This window comes from Bactrocera dorsalis, chromosome 6 (genome assembly GCF_023373825.1).
Source record: "Bactrocera dorsalis isolate Fly_Bdor chromosome 6, ASM2337382v1, whole genome shotgun sequence".
In the NCBI taxonomy this organism is placed as follows: domain Eukaryota; kingdom Metazoa; phylum Arthropoda; class Insecta; order Diptera; family Tephritidae; genus Bactrocera; species Bactrocera dorsalis.
The window spans coordinates 19,643,585-19,657,263 of record NC_064308.1 but is presented as its reverse complement, the minus strand read 5'-3'; the positions used below and the strand labels follow the sequence as shown (position 1 = coordinate 19,657,263).

Sequence of the window (13,679 nt, the reverse complement as noted above, 5' to 3'; positions counted from 1 at the left end):
GTATCTTCCAGGCTGAAGTTTTTACCCTATATCAGTGCGCTGAAGTCAACCTCCGCCGCAACTATCGTAACCAGCGCATAGCTATTCTCAGTGATAGTCAAGCGGCATTAAAGGCGATCTCCTCATATGAGACCAAATCTCTTTTAGTGGAGGGAACCGTCTGTCCTTGTGCAACCGGGTGCACCTAATTTGGGTGCCAGGGCACAATGGAAAAGAAGGAAACAAGAAGGCCGACGAACTAGCCCGCGCGGCGGCAGCATCCAAGGTGATGGGACCAGAACCATACATAGTGGTAGGATCCCACACTGAGAGATTGGAGAGAGAACAGCATTGGCAACAGGCAGCAAGTATGCGGCACGCCAAGCTGCTTCTAGGAGGGTACAATCTTTCCAGGTTCAAAGAACTAATTCGCCTCCAGCGTGACAAATTCCGTCTCCTCGTCGCGATCTGCACAGGGCACTGCAGGCTCAGGAAACACGTGTCCAACATGGGCATAGTCTCCTGTGCTAACTGCCGGTTCTGCGACTTGGAACAGGAAACACCAGCACACCTAATCCTGGATTGCACAGCAATCTGTGGAAAAAGACTTAAGGCCCTGAATTCCATTTATATCAGCAGGGATCACATCACCTCAAAAGCGCCCGGCAAACTATTGGAACTATTCAGGCTGCTGGGACTCTGGGAAGATATGTGATACAGGAGAGGGCACAATAGACCCTAGGTCGCGGTGCATTACCTCATAACACTATCTATCTATCTATCTACCGTCCGCCCCCGGAGACTTGAATTTCGCGAACGAAGCCACAGTTAACAGATGCCTTGCGACTAACCAATCTAAATGAAATGGCTTGTCATTGACTACAAGTAGACAGTGCTTTTCTCGAATTGTCTTCGGGAAATCCGCCCGCAGAAGTGATGACGTTTTCACACAACTTCCTAAATTCTGCAGACCTAATCTCCTAATTATAGGAGGTTAGGTTGTATTTATGTTCCTCCCAAATCTTCGGACGTTTAGCCGTGAAGAGCCTACCTACCTTTTTCTTAAGATCAGAGAGCTTGCTTGACTACCAGGGACAGTTGCGCCTGTTGGTGATCGGCTTTAGGGAGCAACTGCAGTGGTACACGACTATGATGGGCTGGTTTAGTGCAGACAATCTGCTTCTCAGTCCTAAAGCCGTAGCACTTCTATCAGGCTGCTAATTCCCACTCACATCCGTAACCAATGCATACGCATATATTAAATAGAATACTTGAGGCAGTAGTATTTTGATGTTCTCAAACCATGTGTGGTTCGACCTCGATACCGCAGTTCGTGCACGGCATCGGAATCATTTTCTTTTAAAAATTAGGCTTTCCTCTTCCACAAATGAAATGTATTTTTCGCGAGTGTCGAAATTTTTGAATATGTTTTTGCACTAATTTGTTTTTTAATAATCACAATTTCAATAATCACGGTAAAATATGATAACTTGCGGAATCACTTGTATACACAATAATGGTACTCATTTAATTTCGCATGTATGCAATAATTGCGAACTTACAAAGTTGCCACTACGGTTAAATGAGTGCCCAATGGCAACACATGATAGCAAAACTCGTACAAGTCAGCTGTTTATTTGTTCAAAGTGAATATTTTAAAATGCCGAGAGAGAGCGAAAAACAAAAACTTCTTAAATTATTAGAAGTAGCTGCATTAAACGATTTAATGATTGTCGACAATTTTTGTGAGGACGAAGGTATATATTTAATTTGTATTTTGCTTCAAATGAGTAAAATTCTGTTTTCTGGTAGAAGAGAAGACAATAAAAGAAGATTACATATTGGAGGAACTGCTGATTGTTTTGGCCCTGGGCGAAGAATGTAGATATAGTGTGCCGTTTATTCAAAATAGTGTGCCTAAGTGTAAGGAATTCTTAAACGACGTGTTGTGGGAACTTGATGAGACTAGATTCAATAAGATTACAAGCGTAAACTGGAAAACCTTCGACTTTATTTTAAATTTAATAAAAGACGATGCGTCGTTCAACCAAATACGTTCTTGCAAACAATTCCCTCTCAAAACACAATTAGCAATCGTATTATATCGCTTAGGCTCAAACGGTGAAGGCGCTACTCTGTCTAAGATTGCTGGCTTGTTTGGAGTTAGTGATGGTGGTATCATACAGATTAGTGTTTGTCATTGTTTTGTTAGATTAATGTTTATCTTTTTCTTTATATTAGAATTTGACTGACATAATTTTTAAAGCACTGTTAAAGCATAAAGATCAGTATCTGTTTTGGCCAAATAGCGATGAACGTAAAAAGCTCGTTTCAGAAACCTGGGGTGAATTGCCAAACTGCGTGGGATACGTCGATGGTACTGAAATTCCTTTGGCGGAAAAACCTTCTCAAGACCCAGAAGCTTACTTTTCACGAAAGCACCAATACTCAGTTAAAGTTCAAGCTGTTTGTGACCATTCGCTTCAAATAAGACATTTGGTGTTAGGCTATCCAGGTAGCGTACATGATGCACGTATTTTTAGTAACTGCGAATTGTCGAATAACGCAGATGTGTTTTTTAGAGGAGCTGAATGGATCGCAGGTGACAGTGCCTATAAATTGTCACGAACTCTTATAACACCATTTAGAGACAACTCTAGAGAACTAACACAGGGTCAGCGAACTTTCTTTAACAAAATATTCAGTCGTTATAGGATTAGAATTGAACATTGTTATGGCATGTTGAACGAAAGGTTTGGCAGCTTGAAAACGTTGAGACTTCAAATCAAGGATGAAAAAAGCATGAATAGAATAAATAAATGGATTATCTGTTGCGCGTTGTTGCACAATATTATACTCCGACTTGACGATCGTTTCGATTACGAGCTTGAGGAATCTGAGCACGATGTTTTAGAGTCATTACCTACTGCTCGAACTAATGAAGGGGAAGCGGTACGCCGAACCATCTATGAATTGTTAAGTTATGCAAACAATGAATAAAAGAATTTGTACTAACAATTAAAAGCTTATTTATTGGAATATATTCAAGTTCTATATGCACATTAGAGCATTTAAAAAAATTAATAAAGAAATATTTTGGCATTTAAACCAAAATTTTGAGCGTGATTCCGAAGACAAACGAAAAATTTAGAGTACGCTTTCTTTTGCGGATCATAACCTTACGAATACGCCTCCTTATGTTCCGGCAAGGGGCTCTTCATCAAGCATTTTCTTGTTTGACGAATCAACACTTAACAATCTTTCGTGCTCCAATCTTATTTTCTCCATTTCGATCCTTTCCTCCTTCTCCAGTTGTAGCTTCTGTAACATGAATTTGTTTTGCTCTTTTTCATTTCCGAATTCTAGTTTTTGTGATTCTAATTCCAGCTTTTTTGATTGAATTTCAAATAATAATGCAAATGGGTTTGAGTTTTGAGGCCTTTTCAAATTTCTTTTTGGTGTAGTGTTATTTTGCGTACAAGCACTTGTTGCGATGGACAGGGCGGACGGACTTGCTACACTCTCTGATGTAGAAGGAAGCACCACAGTCGGACTGGCCAACGGACTTTCAGGTAAACTTGTTGAAAATGTTTCGCCATCATTTTCCATCAACGCATCTACTACAAAAGTATCCAACAATGACACTGGCATGGTTGATTCATAGATAGCTGGCGGCTGCACATTTACACGATGACCAAATATTGCGTACAAGTCATCATAGAACGCTTTTTACATCTCCATTTTCTAGCAATCCTGCACCTGTTTGACCCTTCCATTTCAGTGCGGACGAAAAACTTGTTTTTAGGAGCCTCATTTTTGTTCGCATAATATCCCATTTGATGCTGTTCAAAGTACATGCATTTTTTGTAATATGCTCATAGAATTTTTGAGCAGTTGGTTTCTACAATACATATGTAAGTTCACTAAATGTTAAATACCCTCTTATTGGAAATAGCAAACATATTACCTCGAACTGTTCCGGATTAGCTTTTACATTTTCCACGATAATGTTGAGTAAATCTTTAGTTTGTCGTTCTGTCCAACGAAAAGTTCCATTTATCCGCGAACGTTTTTTCTATAAATACATGTACACATGTGTCACAGACAATTGAAAGTTAGAGAAAAATAATAGTACATAAAAGTTAAATATACTTACTTCTTCCATTTTATAAGAACTTTGTTTGAACTGTTTTAATGATCAGCTGATATTGATATGCCACAAATTGCCATGGATGCCATTTAGAATTGGCTCGCATAGTTGCCATTGTGTTGCAAACGAAATTGCATACAAAAATGAACAGATGAGTTGCCACTTTGCCATTTCGCGACGTTTGCAACAAATGCAATATATTTGCTACATTAAATGAGTACCATTAATATTTGTCAAATATCAAAATAATGACAAAAAAGACAAAACTGACAAGGTACCTTGTTTAGATGTAACAATATCCGTTATAGAAAATTAAATTAAAAAAAAAGTGATATAATCTTTTAACATTACTTTTATTGGTAAAATTTCCTTTACTTTTCCTTTTTGAGGGGTCCTTCGGCTGCGCTTACAAAAGATAAACCTGGCCGATCCAAATCAGAGTGGTCCTTAGTCCATTTGTATACTACATCCTTTTGTGCTGGCGGCCGTGCCTCAAAAAATAACTCTGGCTGCCTAGGTGGCCTGCGGTTGCGCTTCAAGAAATCACCCTGTCCGATCCGAGATCGTGATTTATCAAGAAGGGAACGATAGTACTATAGTTAATGTATTATTTGTCAATATAGAACCTTTTTGTTATTGTGCAAGGAAATTATATAAAAATTAAAATGCTAATTTAAAGCAAGCATTTAAAATTAAATATGTAGAAACAATGTAGTGAAGAGTTATAGTATAATAATTGCATAATATAAAAGAAAATTAAATTAAATCGAGAAATTACAAAGAATGTGTCTAAAATTTTGTATTTCTTACCAAATTTCGTGTGCGGAATCGTTGGAAAAGTTTTACGGTAATTTAGTTTTAGCAAAAACATAAGCCTACGAGTGCTGCAAAAACATTCGAGAGATCGCTGAAGACATGCCTCGTTCAGGGCGACCGTCAACCTCATTAATATAAAAGAAAATTGAAATAAATCGAGAAATTACAAAGAATGTCTAAAACTGTGACAGGTGTAAAAAATGGCGCATCCTGGTGATCTGAAAAAAAAATCAAATCATAATCAGTAAGGACGCTGTTATAGTCCCTACCTCAGGGAACACGAAAAAATTATTTTTTGAAAAATGGCGGCTGCCTGAAAATAATAATAATTTTTTACGCTTTTTTTAGAAATTCGTGATTTTTTTTTTTAATATTAAAAACAAAAATGACACGATGCTGGTAGGAACTATAAGGGATTATATAGAGAAGGTTCACACAAAATTTCAAGTAAATCGGTTGTATAGAACTTGAGATAATGCCGGTACCGTGTGGAAAAAAGCAGTTTCGAAAAAAACGCGTTTAGAAATGTGAGTCTACCTACCTACCGGGCTAGGTACTGCGTCACTAAAGTAAGTAGCTCTTAAAATAATTTTGCTATTTAAAAATGCTTTGGAGGATATGTTCTTAATGGTCTGAACTTTAAATATATGAAAAAAAATCGAATTTTTCAAAATTCTAGAGTAGAATACCCCCTGAAGACATGCCTCGTTCAGGTCGACCTTCAACCTCTTTAATTTAATAATAACAGTGCCTTCCTTATATGTATGTTGTGCAGGGTGTAGATCTGTATCTCTTAGAGGGGTTGTTCTTATGTGGTTACCAATAGTCTTTCCACTGCCGATAGGTTAAAGGATGTTAAGCTTATTGTCCTGTAGGACTAGTCCTTTCTAACATGTTTGAGGATGGACATGGCTACCGGAAAATATATCTTGAGCCGAGTTATAGGTCTTTTTTTTCATTCCTTGTGTATTTGTTGTCTTCTAGCCTTAATGCCATTTTACTTATTTTGCATCTTTTGGCAATGCCTTGTGTAATCTAGTTGCTTCTTGTATCGATGGGATATGCCTTCGTAGAAGCTTTTAAAGTTACATCGTCTGGCTTCCATTATTGTTTTATTGTAGTTTTTCAGCTTGGATTTATATTCCTCCCAGTTGACTTTTTTTGCTCTATTAGAGCATCTCTTGACATCTTTCCCTTTTCTTCGCTAGGTGAGGGATTCTTTAGTGTCATATCTTTCTCTTGTAGGTGCGGTTCTTTTACCCTGATGTGCTCCGATAGTTCTTTCTTCTGCAGCCAAGAAGTGTGTGCGCTGTAGCCATCGAGATCGTCCACTCTGAGAGTGGTTTCTGCTTTCTTTGAATTGTTGCCTGCTTCCCGATGTGTTTTTTCACTAGGTGACGTACGACGATGGTCACGATGTGATATGTCTGTTCATCGTTTCTTTTTTCTGACGATGTTTTCTCGACGAATCTTCTTTCACAGTTCCCAAAGCTGAGACGTTTTATTCAGTCCTGTGCTCCTTTAGGTCGTGTGTTCTGTGACATCTCGTTTCCGGTATGTTTCTTTCGCTTCGTTGGAGATCGGTGTCTGGAGGGTCGTATGTGTTGTTTCTTCCTTCGCTCTGTCTTGTTAGACTAGAACTCGCGTCGCTTAGTCTACTCCTGCGTCCAGGCCTCCCTCGGTGGTGTTTTTCCTGTTCTTCGTCTTTCCAAAAGTTGTAAAAAATAATTCCCCGAAAATATTCGAAATTCAATTTCAATTTTTGGCCGAGATGAATATTTCAAGTTACTGTAAACAACACAAATCGCGCTCGTATGTCAACACGTTCTGAGTATTTATAACATCAAAAATGGCAAACTTTGCGATAAAGTTGTGAGTTGCCAGATTGCAACACCAGGGTTGCTAAATCCCGAAATATATAAGGCTATCTATCCATTCCTAAAGTTTTGTAACAGAAGTGTTAAAAGCGAACATTAAACAAAAAAAAGTATGAAGTATGAGTTACCAATTTAAGTTTGGGGCATGCTTTATGTATCTGGTTGCTATAAACATGGAGCCAAATGATATGTATACTCTAAAGAAATTTTGCATTTCTCAAATTCAATACATTGCACCAACTTATACACAACTATCGTTTGCGTTCTTAACGGCAAACAACCCTTGTCCTAACCACTCCCGTTTCTTCTTTGACATCGCGTTTTCCTTCTATTGAAAGTGGCTTGGATCAAAGTCATTCAACTTTCCCAGCTTCGATTTTCAATAACAACATTCATTTTCACAAATTTCCTCAAGCCATCTGACCTGCAGATACATATATAAAAACGATACGATGGTGAAAATTAGTGATTTAAAGGTGGAACAACTTAAGAGGTTGCTACGGGAAAGGCAGCTAGCGACGACTGGCAAGCCAGATCAGTTGATACAACGTCTTAGCGCATATGAGGAGTCCGACGAGGTGAACATCCAAGAAATCAACGTTACGGTGGAGTCCTCCGAGATATCAACGGTGGCACAACTGCAGCAGGAGATGAAGCAGTTAAGCGAAATGATGGTACAAGCACAAAATAACGGCACTGCTACAGCCAGCACACAAGAGGTACAAACGGTACAAAATGCAGGTAGTAACGATAGCGCAGTCGCAGTCAACGGCGGCGCAGGCGTTCAAAGTCACGCCACTGACGCTATTTCAACGAACGACGACAGTGTCAACTAACAACGAATATATTATAAAAAAAATTAGTTTCATAAAATAAAAATAAGTTTATGAACAGTATATACACAAATATATTATTGCTACATCTACAATTGTACATACATTCCTATACATAACTACATAACTACTATTCAAAGCCCACATTGGCAAACATCCCGCAATACCTCAGGTTTTATTTCAAACAAAAACAAGCAGGATTGCACAAAAAAAAATTTAATTAAACACACATACATATGTAAATTAGCACAAACATTTCGTGCATACTTAGGTACAAAGCGAATTGATCTCTTTAACGAGCTCTCAATTGCACACAACATAAGTACGTATAGTACATACCTGCTCAAAATAATAGTTACACTATAAAACTTAGTACACTTAATAGTTTAAACACTTTTTATGGTTAAGCTGGAAGTTTAATTAAGATAATATGACATCGCCCTTTCTAAGAGAATCCACGAGTTAATGCGGATTTCAGTTTTGTGTGAATACTTTTCGATCAGATGGGTCGGAAGTCACATTGCGCTGTTGTAGAAGTCCGGCTGGTTTCAAACCTCAGAAAGCAAGGAAAATCGCTTCGGGAAATTGGAAAATTAATGGAAAGGTCTCATAATTTTATTAAAAATGTTTTTGAAAATTTAGAGTCTCTCGTGGAAGGCCACAAAAAACGAGTGCAGTTCTTGATCGCCACATTGTAACTATTTGTAAAAAGGACCCATTCAAGATGTCGAAGGTGATAGCAGCAGAAATTGGAAATGTAGTAAGTGCACAAACAGTTCGCAGGCGTTTGCAAAAGGTCAAGCTACCAGGACGAATAGCCAGGAAAATTCCATTAATGCGAACAAAAAATTTAGATATGAGGTTAAACTTTGCAAGAAGTCATTTAGATTGGTCAGGACCTGAGGTAGCAAAAAAGTGGATAAACATCTTATGGAGTGATGAAACTAAAATGAATTTGTTTGGAAATGATTGTGAGAGAAATGTGCGTCGACCAAAAGGAAAGGAGATTCACGTTCGATTCACAAAAAAAACTGTGAAGCATGGAGGTTGAAACGTCATGGTGTGAGGATGTTTTTCTTGGTATGGAGTAGGTCCTATATACCGAACAACTAACAAAATTACAGCGTCGGAGTACAAGGAAATACTTGAAAATGTCATGATACCCTACATATGCTGAAGAAAACTTACCATTACGTTGGGTATATCACCAATATCAGGATTTAAATCCAATAGAAAACCTATGGGGAGAACTAAAAAAAATTTGGCGAGTCAATCTTTCTCTAACAAAGACCAGTTATGGCAGTGCATACAAAAAACTTGGTATGAGATACCTAAAGAAACCTGTCAGGCTTTAACCCATTACTTCCCAAGCATCGAAATCATTGGAATTTTTTGATGAAATTTGTAACTTTTGCTCTTAATACGTTAAGAAAGAAGAATATGAAATAAAAAAAATAAAAAAAATGCCTTGATTGATGAATCAGCCTGTCATATAAATAGGACGCTGGGGATATATGCTTAGAAAAAATTAAAGATAACGCTTCCAAGAAAATCAACTTTATTAAAATTATCATCGTATTTAAGCTTATTTTGTACGATATGGTATAAAATAATCACTGCAACGTGTGTAATGGGGTTTCTTCCATAGCTGAGGTATGCTCAGCCGCTCCAGGGTCAGCCTTGGGACCCACGAACCCTTAGCAAATAAAAGATTTAATTCAATAGATGAAGTGTCCACACCCCCCTTTCAGTGGACAGCCAGACCAGCGTGATGTATACAGTAGCGATGAAAACGAGCGAGATTGGCGAGCCAGGCGTTGCCGCTTGTTGAAGCTGACACGGTGATGAAAACGAACGGGATTGATGAGCCAGGCGTTGACGCTTGTTGAAGCTGGCACGGTGATGAAAACGAACGGAATTGATGAGCCAGGCGTTGACGCTTGTTGAAGCTGGCACGGTGATGAAAACGAACGGGATTGATGAGCCAGGCGTTGACGCTTGTTGAAGCTGGCACGGTGATGAAAACGAACGGAATTGATGAAACTGAACGGACTCCTCTGTGTAGGAGAGATTTCGTTAATAGCCAACCGTCTTCGTTGGCCTCCCACTATCGACTCTCTTGCACTGTCCTTACATTACATGTCGCCTGTTAGTCGCGTTAGTTTTAATAACGGTGCCATAAGCAGCGGTACTGACGCCACGTGTTCTCGACGCGGCTACGGCAGTGCCATCGCGAGCATTGGCACCACCCAGCGGTGATGCCTTTTCTGCGCGAGGCCTGCGCATTCCCCCAACTACCGGGCAGGGCCATCGCGAGCACTGGCATCACCCGACGGTGATGCCTTTTCTGCGCGAGGCTGCGATCCCTCAACTACCGGGCAGGGCCATCGCGAGCACTGGCATCACCCGGCGGTGATGCCTTTTCTGCGCAAGGCCTGCGCTTCCCCCCTTCTACTGTATAGGGCAGTCATCGCGAGCACTGGCATAACGCCTTTTCTGCGCGATTTTCTACCCCATACTGCCTACTTCTACTTCCTACTTCTATTGTTTTTAACTTACCCCTGCCTGATGCTGTCGATGGCGACCGTCCTAGCCAGAGTGCTGGAAGGAATGATCGCACTCGATGTGAAGTGCTTGCTTATATAGCAGCACAGCGCAGCTTTCGTCACCGTAGCGAGGTAAGTATGCGTATGGTGCGTTAGGACGTATGGTGGAAAGCTCTAGCGGCGCTCAACATCGTAGTGAGGTAAGTTGACGTAAATTATTGTAAGGTGGTAAAAGCCACGTTACAGTCCCCCCCTCACTTCGGACAATGATACTTCGCTGGCGGCGCGTGGAAGGAGATCTCCCACGATGGTTCTGCTGGAGGCTGGCTGGCTGTCCTAGTTGGCTTGTGCCGTGAACGGGGAGCGGGTGTGGAAACCTTTATTTAATAGTATTTCTTAACCTATAGTACAAGGCGCCTTAGGTCTTATAGCTTACAACTAGTGACACCCATTTAATGTAATCGTATAAATGCATGAATAACTATGGTAACTGGTAAAAAAAACTAGTTTTAATTTCTGGCCTACGCGATGCATTGTACAGTTAAAGGTAATGCAAATACATACCTAAAGCTAATGACTTAATTATAATGGCTGCTCTGAGGTGTTACTCGTATAAGTGAAGCACGCATCTGTCCTCGCCGTATCGCACCAGAACCCGGTCGCCTTCTAGCTTCTGGAGGGCTAGACGTCGGCCTCGGAAGAACAGCGTTCGCTTGGAGCGCTTGATAAAATGCTGTCTGGTCATCACCAGCCCTTCCAGGAACCCTGGGATTTCGCCCACCGGTGTCACTTGTGGGGGTGATGTGTCAGGCGTAGCCGGTTGTGCGCTGATCTCGGCAGTTGGAGGCCGGGTCGCCGTCGGGGTTGGCGTCGCTTTTGGGTGAGGCGGCGTCGTCTCGACGTTGGTCTTGTCAATTGCTGGGGCAGACGCCCCATCGTCGTTCGAGCATGCCGGCGTTGTTGTAGCGGGCGCCTCTTGCACCTTCTCTGCGAGTGGCTCCGCGGTACTGGCTTCCTTCCTCGCGGTACTCTTTGCCGTGCCTCGCTGGCCGAGTTGGAGCGAAGCTGCAGTCGGCAGGTCGCTTTGTTTGGCGGAGAGCGTTACCTGGGCCTTCGCTTGGCCTGCTGGGTGCGTCGAGGTTTGGGCGGCGCGCGGCTCTGTCGCAGCACCATGTTCACGGTCTGCTTCCCGTGGCGTTGGGGCTCGCCTGGTGGTCGGGAGCTTCCGGGCGTTGGTGCTGAGCGGCGTCTGTCGTGGCAATGCTTCTAATACCGCTGGTTCTGTGGCCGGCCGACTTAGGGTGGAGGCGTTGATGACGCTGCGCTCCAGGTGCTGTCTGGGTACCCTAGGACGAGTTCGGGCAGCTGACCCAGTGTTATCGGTACTTATCGCATGTAACGCGGTTGTATTCAGGTGCACCCGCGGTCGTACTTCCGGGGGTGGCCGGAAAGGTGGCGGCCTTTGCGGCTCGTCCGGCGGCTGTGTTTGGCGGCTCGATGCATGCGCCCTTCTGCTGGTTGTCGGTTTCATTTTGGTTATCTGGAAAGAGATGAGCAAACGGACGCTTTGATTAGTGTCGGCAACGTCTATGGTTGCGTTACATTGGTGCTAGGTGGCTCGGAGTTAGAGTCCGTAGGCTCGGTAGAGATCGCGCTAGCGGCTACTCAAGTTTAGTATTCGGTTGGCAGCTGCTTTAGATCTTGCAGAAGCACATGAATGGTACGCCCACCTGGTGCGTTCGGATTCACAAGTTCAACTGTATTGGTCGACTTGAATTTTCTGACGATATATGGGCCAGAATACTTCGGAGCAAGCTTCTGTGCAAAGTTGTTTACTGCGGAAGAGAGCGGATGATCTCTTTTGAGTACTTTCTCGCCGATAAGTGGCTTCCATGGTCGTCTGCGCAAATCGTAGAATCTCTTCTGGCGTTTTGCTGCGGTAGACAAGTTGAGAGAAACTTCTTGCCAAAGCTCGGTGAGTGTCGGCACGGTGGTGGCTTCTTCGTCGGGCACGTTCCCTTCTTTGCGGATTTGTTTCGGTGTAGCTGGTGTGTACCCGAAGTTTATCTCAGCTGCTGATGTTTTTGTCGAGTCGTGTTGTGATGTATTTATCGCGAAAGCTATTTCGGCTAGTTGGTGGTCCCAGGTCCGATGATCGGCCTTTGTTCGTTGGGCGATCATAGTTTTCACGACTCTGTTGGTGCGCTCGGTTGGGTTCTCGTGTGGAGCGTAAATGGCGGTGAAACGATGTTGAATTCCGTGGCTCTCCAGGAACTGTGTAAGCGGCTTGCCGGTGAATTGCTTCCCGTTGTCGGTAAGGAATACGTCAGGGCAACCAAACCGGTATATCACGCGTTCTCGTAGCGCCTTTATAACACTGGCGGTGGTTGCATTCCGGACTGGCACGAGTTCCACCCACTTGGAGAACTTATCCTTGAGCACTAGCAAGCACGTGTTGCCATTTGTTGAGCGTGGTAGTGGGCTTACATAGTCTGCCGTTACAACTTCCCACGGTCGTGAGCATTGCATGGTGGCCATCATCCCGGCAGGTCGGCGCTGGTCTATCTTATATTCGGCACATTGTTGGCATCGACGAACATACTTGAGTGCATCCCAGGCCAATAGTACCCTTCTTGTGTGCGTTTGAGTGTTTTGTGTACACCCAGGTGACCGCCGGTGCTGGCGTCGTGATTTTCTCTCAGGACTTCGAGTCGACGGTGCTCCGGTACGCACTGGATAGCGTATTGCGTGGGGCGATGTGCCGAAAGAGCCGGCCATCGATAAGTTGGCAATCGGGATGTTTCTTTGGTTGATCGTGTACCTGGCGCGTACGTCTTTCATACCATCTATCCGGTTGATCATGGACGGCATGCAAAAGTTCCGCATTGCCTTCTTGGTCTTTCAGTGGGCATCTGGATAGCCCGTCGGCGACTACGTTGAGGGTACCTTTGCGATACTCGATGTCGAAGTCAAACTGTTGTAGCTCTAGGGCCCACCTTGCGAGTCTTCCGGATGGGTTCTGCAGGGTGTGAAGCCATTTAAGCGAATGATGGTCGGTGATTACGGTGAAATGATAGCCCTCCAGGTATGGTCGCATTTTCCTTATACCCCACAATACGGCTAGGCACTCCTGTTCGGTGGCGGAGTATCGCTTCTCCAACTCTGTCAAGCTGCGACTGGCGTATGCTACAACCCGTTCTTGGTCCGAATGGCGTTGAAATAGTACCACGCCTAGTCCTTCTCCGCCGGCGTCAGTCTGCAGACAGAAAGGCCTCCCGAAGTCAGGGCAGCCCAGGATGGGTGCACTAGTTAGTCTTTCCTTTAGCGCCTGGAATGCTTCTTCTTGTTCGGCACCCCATGACCAACGCTGGTTCTTTTTCAATAAACGGTTCAGTGGTGCTGATATTGTGGCGAAGTCTGCTACGAAACGTCGGTACCACGAGGCTGCTCCCAGGAAGCGGCGTAGTTCTCGGATGGT

The 13,679-nt window shown here is 43.0% G+C and overlaps 2 protein-coding genes and 1 pseudogene across 8 annotated transcripts in view; 1 reads left to right on the top strand and 2 right to left on the bottom strand.

Moving 5' to 3' along the window:
* LOC125779325 (uncharacterized) overlaps positions 1 to 13,679 on the bottom strand; it is a 326,516-nt gene that overhangs the window by 116,539 nt on the left and 196,298 nt on the right. The window lies entirely within an intron of this gene.
* The window catches only part of LOC105222899 (adapter molecule Crk), a 154,080-nt gene that overhangs the window by 16,874 nt on the left and 123,527 nt on the right, over positions 1 to 13,679 (top strand). The gene's annotated exons all lie outside the window — the stretch shown is intronic.
* LOC125779424 (uncharacterized) lies at positions 3,106 to 4,273 on the bottom strand (annotated as a pseudogene).